Genomic DNA, 6461 nt, shown 5'->3' on the forward strand with positions numbered 1-6461 from the left:
TGGTGTAGGGCACGTGCCAAACTCAGAGCTCCTGGAAAGGGCAGCTCCCACAGGCCAGTGCCCAGCACACACGAGGCCTTGCAGGCTCCTGGGACCACTGGATTTCTCCTGCAGAAAAAACATGTTCTCGTCTTGGCCACCAAGTGACTGACGCATGTATAGGGGTTTAAATGAAAGGTAAGTACAGGGCATTAAACATGTACCAAGGGAACAGGTAACTTGAATACAGGTCAACATTAGCAACCAGGCTTACAATCCAGTGCTGAGCTCAGATACAGGCTTCAAGGACAATTTCTTTTCGAAGGTGTGTTCCAGTTTCGGAGGCCAGCATGAGGTGTGCATTTGCCAGGGCAAACGGAGACTCATCCACTCATGCAGCAAATGCTACGCATCTGCCCTCAGTCTGTTTAGAAGCATTTGCGTTGGACAATGGAGGGGCCCATCTCGTCGTACTCCTGTTTGCTGATCCACTGTGGGAGCGTACCTGTAGATGCCACAGCAAACTGCTGGTTCCGGGTGCGTGGCCACTGTGATCTCTGAATGTCCCTCTCAGGTATGTTGGCAGTTGCTGGGGAAATGGAACCAACTATGGTCGAGGGTAGTCTGGGAAACGGGGCAAGTTTATAATAGTCTAGGAAACGGGGCAAGTTAATATTAGTAGTCAGGGCAACGGGGCAAGTTTATATTAGTAGCTAGAGCAATGGGGCAAGTTGATTAATAATACCTTGGTAACGGGGCAATATTGATTAATGATGTTTTATGTAATTCACTTATTTTAGTAACCGCACTTAACAACAATGATTGATGGTATAACTTTGAAGGAAATAAATGGGTTGGAACGGCGACCGAAAGCCGCCGTTGGCCATTCACCTGCTTCTTGTGTGGGTGTCTTATTTCTGTCTTATGTCTTCCTTCCCACAGTTGGTGCCCCGTATGAGGAACCGTATTCATGCTGCACCAGGTGCCGTCCAAGAGAGAGGAAGACTGTGAGAAGTCAGAGAGTGCGATCAGGAGGGGAGTCGGCCGAAAACGAAAGTGCTTAGGTGAGTAGCCTTTCGTAGTTCTCCTGATAAAAGCATGGGGAATTCCATGACTAAGGATCAACAGCTCTTTTTTAAGCTTATCCAGCAGCTGCTGCGGGCCACCGGCTGCGATGTTAAAGATAAGCATTTACTTGCTCTTATGGAGCAGATTCATTATCACTGCCCCTGGTTTCCAGATAAGGGAACACTAGATGTAGAGGTGTGGAACCGTGTGGGCAGTACGCTGCGGCGTGAGCAGGAACGAGGGAGTGCAGTTGGAGGTTCTGTTTTAGGAACCTGGGCTTACGTGACCACTGCTTTGAGGCCCCTGCAACCCACTGCTCCTGCTGCGACATCGGTGGCGTTTGTCACTGATGATGAGATTGAGAAGGCAGATGAGGAAGGAAGGCAAATAATTTCTGATCCAACTAAGCCCCCTAAGCGGGAGGATCTTAAGCCAGGGGATGAAATAGTCCCTCCAACCTGGGTTGTAGATGATGATGAAGATCCCCACTTTGAAGGTCTCCATTTTGGTACACCCCCAATACGACCAACAGCACCGCCATGGACGGCAGCTCGGCCTCGGCGAGGTACTGCTATGTCTCAGTGCTTACAGGAAGCAGCTAAGGATCCTGATCTGAGTGCTTTCCCTGTGATTGTTAATGCTCAGGGGCAGCGACAGCATGACTACCTCCCCTACACTTTTTTTAAAGAGATTAAGAGAAGTATTAAGGAAAATGGTTTGCATTCCCCTTACACTCATGGGATGGTGGAAGCTATAGCTGGGTCCTATCACATGACACCATGGGACTGGATAGTTTTTTGTAAAACATTATTGACTCCTGCACAACATACTGTGTGGTTAATCTCTATAGGGAAGAGGCTGAGGTTCAGGGAATGGACAATTTAACTGCAGAGGTACCTGTGACTGTAGATATGCTTTGCGGTACAGGAAGTTTTGCAGGAGTGCCTCAACAGGTTGCAATGGATCCGAGAACTTTCAATCAGACTTCTAGGATAGCTATTAAGTGTTGGAAGCAGGTTCCTGGGCACAAGAAACCAGGAGGGTCATTTGTCAATATCAGGCAGGGTGCAACTGAGTCCTATATGGATTTCATAGATAGGTTGCAGCAAGCTATTAATAGGCAGGTGGGGAATGAAGATGCTGCTGAAACTTTGTTACTCCAGTTAGCTTATGAAAATGCTAATGATGATTGCAAAGCCGCTATGAGTAGCATCCGGGCACAGGTCCGTGATATAGGGGAGCTAGTTAGGCCTGTCAAAATATGGGTACTGAGTCATTCAAGGTGATGACTCTGGCCACCTTGAATACTAAAGCAAAGGCAACAACAGCGCCGAGCTTAGTGCCTAGCACCAGGGTGCAAAAGCAGAGTGGCCAGGAGGATTTTAAGACTTATCTTCTTCATAGCATACATAGGTAGCTATAGCTGATTTTATGGGAGAAATCAAGTATAGACTACTATTCTAGTAATAAGCTAATACAATTTTTTCAGCATGTTCAATGTCAACCTTTTAGTGTTATTTGTTTTACTTCTTTGGAGACTACAATGACTAATTTTACTAATAGCTCCGGTAAGACTGGAGTAGCTAGGATTTGCTGGAATAAGCACAGAAGCTAGAAGAAATTTACTACTAAGGGAAATTCCAGCACCCAGTGAGCTAAGGTTAGAGCTTTAATTTTAGCATTACAACATTTCCCCAATTATTCACTTATGTTACTGGCATCCCCTATAATCCCACTGGTCAGGGTATTGTAGAACATACCCACTCTACCCTAAAGGCTATGTCGTTAAAACAAAAAAGGGGGAGTAGAGGGATGACGCCTAGAGATAGGCTAAATAGGGCACTGTATTCTTTAAATTTTTTAAATTAGCAGCATGGGGAAATGGCTACTGAAAAACACTTTGTTCCTCAAGAACATAAGCCTAATCCTAAAGTAATGTACCGGGATCAGGAATCCTCCTTTTAGAAAGGCCCGGTGGAGTTGCTAACTTGGGGAAGAGGGTATGCTTGTGTTTAAGTTCCAGATGCAGACCCCAACGACCGAGTTTGCAATTGGATCTCTGAGGAAGAGGATGGAAGTCATAAACCTTCAGGACATGCTCCAGCGGAGGAGTCCTCAGCAGACCCTTCGGATTGAAATAGCTCTTCCTATCACCTGGGGATCTTTGAAGAGGCTGGATGCGGAAGCTCAAAGCATTCACTCGGAACTCTTCCTGGGGCTTGATTTTGGCTTTGATCGCCTTGACTGGACTTTTGCCAGTGACTTCGGCTGAGGTTCACTGGACTCATATGATTAATCCACCAACCTTCACTCTGCAGACTTGGACTAATCCTGATCCTCCTTTGACTACCAATGACTCGGACTATACTCAAGGGAATAGGGTGAGGCCTAATGGACATCTGGGGGACTCTCATTTTCAAGCATTGTTTAACCAGAGCCTCACCTGGAATGTACCCACTGTTCCTCTGTATATTCCTTAATAGCTTTTATTGTGTTTACTATGGTAATAATTTCTTCTGCTGTAGCATCAGGATTTGCCTTGGAGACCTCTATCCTTACAGCCCAACAGGTGGATAGTAGGTTACACAACCTCACCTCTAACTGGGAAACACAGGTAGCCATTGATCAGCAGATTATGGGTAGACTAGAAGCTCTGGAGGCTACTGTTTTATGGATTGGTCAGCGTCAACAGGCCATAGTCAGACAGCAGCAATTAACCTGTGATGCACAGTTTACCCGAATTTGTATTACTAACTTCACTTATGCCAATGAATCCTGGGGTGATGAGCAACAAGCTCTCCTAGAAGTTTTTAATGGTAATCTTTCTCAGGATATTGGATCCTTAGAGAAGCAAGTGCACACTGAATTGGCAGGATTAATAACCATTTCCCGAGAATAAGTGTGGGCAGACTTGTGGGGTCGCCTGCAATGGCACCCAAAGACCTGGTTCTCTTCCATTATTCCCAGTTCCTGGATCCCAGAAATACTAGTGGCTATCTTGCTACTGTTTTTAATCTTTTTAAAGAGAGGTTGACTAAAAAGGGGGGATATGTGGGAGTGTACCTGTAGATGCCGCAGCAAACTGCTGGTTCCGGGTGTGTGGCCACTGTGACCTCTGAATGTCCCTCTCAGGTATGTTGGCAGTTGCTGGGGAAGTGGAACCAACTATGGTCGAGGGTAGACTGGGAAACGGGGCAAGTTTATAATAGTCTATGAAACGGGGCAAGTTAATAATAGTAGTCGGGGCAACAGGGCAAGTTTATATTAGTAGCTAGAGCAACGGGGCAAGTTGATTAATAATACCTTGGTAACGGGGCAATATTGATTAATGATGTTTTATGTAATTCACTTGTTTTAGTAACCGCACTTAACAACAATGATTGATTGTATAACTTTGAAGGAAATAAATGGGTTGGAACGGCGACCAAAAGCCGCCGTTGGCCATTCACCTGCTTCTTGTGTTGGTGTCTTATTTTCCTTTCCACAATCCACATCTGCTGGAAGGTGGAGAGCGAGGCCAGGATGGAGCCGCCGATCCACACTGAGTACTTGTGCTCCAGCGGGGCGATGATCTTGATCTTCATCGTGCTGGGCGCCAGGGCGGTGATCTCCTTCTGCATCCTGTTGGCGATGCCCAGGTGCATGGTGGTTCCACCAGACAGCACCATGTTGGCGTAGAGGTCCTTCCTGATGTCCACGTCACACTTCATGATGGAGTTGAAGGTGGTCTCGTGGATGCCACAGGACTCCATGCCCAGGAAGGAGGGCTGGAAGAGTGCCTCCGGACACCGGAAACCGGAAGCGCTTGTTACCAATGGTGATCACCTGCTGGTCAGGCAGCTCGTAGCTCTTCTCCAGGGAGGAGGAGGACGAGGCCGTGGCCATCTCCTGCTCGAAGTCCAGAGCGACATAGCACAGCTTCTCCATGATGTCACGCAAGATCTCCTGCTAGGCCGTGATGGTGAAACTATAGCCCCACTTGGTGAGGATATTCATGAGGTAGTCGGTCAGGTCTCGGCCAGCCAGTTCCAGAAGCAGGATGGCATGGGGGAGGGCGTAGCCCTTATAGATGGGCACCGTGTGCGTGACCCCATCCCCAAAGTCCATGACGATGCCTGTGGTGTGTACAGGGACAGCACGGCCTGGATGGCCATGTATATGGCAGGAGTGTTGAAGGTCTGAACATGATCTGAGTCATCTTCTCACGGTTGGCCTTGGGGTTCAGAGGGGCCTCGGTCAGCAGCACCAGGTGCTCCTTGGTGGCCACACGCAGCTCGTTGTAGAAAGTGTGATGCCAGATCTTCTCCATGTCATCCCAGTTGGTGACGATGTCGTTCTCGATGGGGTACTTGAGGGTCAGGATGCCGCGCTTGCTCTGGGCCTCGTCACCCAAGTAGCTGTCCTCTGCCCCATGCCCACCATGACGCCCTGGTGCTGGGGGTGCTCAACTATGGACGGGAACATGGCTCGGGGGCATCATCTCCAGCGAAGCTGGCCTTCCATGGCGACCTGGGAGGGCCGGGGGGGAGGGGTGCAGAGAGCAAAAGCAAGCAGAATGGAGAGGAGCTGGGAGCTGGCGCAGCAGCGTAGTATTCCATTGTGTAGATGTACCCCAGTTTTTAATCCACTCATCTGCTGATGGGCACTTAGGCTGTTTCCAAATCTTACCTATGGTGAATTGTGCTGTTATAAACATAGGGGTGCATATATCCTTTCTGATTGGTGTTTCTAGTTTCTTGAGATATATTACTAGAAGTGGGATCACTGGGTCAAATGGGAGTTCCATTTTTAGTTTTTTGAGGAAACTCCATATTGTTCTCCACAGTGGCTGCACCAGTCTGCACTCCCACCAGCAGTGCACAGAGGTTTCTTTTTCTCCGCATCCTCGCCAGCACTTGTCGTTTGTTGATTTGTTGATGATAGCCATTCTGACAGGTGTGAGATGGTACCGCATTGTCGTTTTGATTTGCATCTCTCATCTCTCGGATGATTAGTGACTTTGAGCATGTTTTCATATGTCTCTTGGCCTTCCTTCTGGCTTCTTTCAAAAAGTGTCTATTTAGGTTCATTGCCCATTTTTTTGATTGGGTTGTTTATCTTCTTTTTGTTAAGTTGTATGAGTTCCCTGTAAGTGTTGGAGATTAAACCCTTATTGGTGATAACATTGGCAAATATGTTCTCCCATGCAATGGGCTTTCATGTTGGAAAAGAAGTAAAACTGTCCTTATTCGCAGATGATATGATACTGTACATAAAAAACCCTAAAGATTCCATCAAAAAATTATTAGATTTAATAAATGAATTTGGCAATGTAGCAGGATACAAAATTAATGCCAAGAAATCTATGGCATTTCTATACAACAATAATGAACTGACAGAAAGAGAGACTAAAAAAGCAATCCTATTTATCATCG

General features: G+C 47.0%; 1 pseudogene; it reads right to left on the reverse strand.

Moving 5' to 3' along the window:
• Positions 1 to 407: 407 nt before the first annotated feature.
• On the reverse strand, positions 408 to 5484 carry LOC102433103 (annotated as a pseudogene).
• Positions 5485 to 6461: the final 977 nt, after the last annotated feature.

Source organism: Myotis lucifugus, unplaced genomic scaffold (genome assembly GCF_000147115.1).
Source record: "Myotis lucifugus unplaced genomic scaffold, Myoluc2.0 scaffold_4, whole genome shotgun sequence".
NCBI classification, from domain to species: domain Eukaryota; kingdom Metazoa; phylum Chordata; class Mammalia; order Chiroptera; family Vespertilionidae; genus Myotis; species Myotis lucifugus.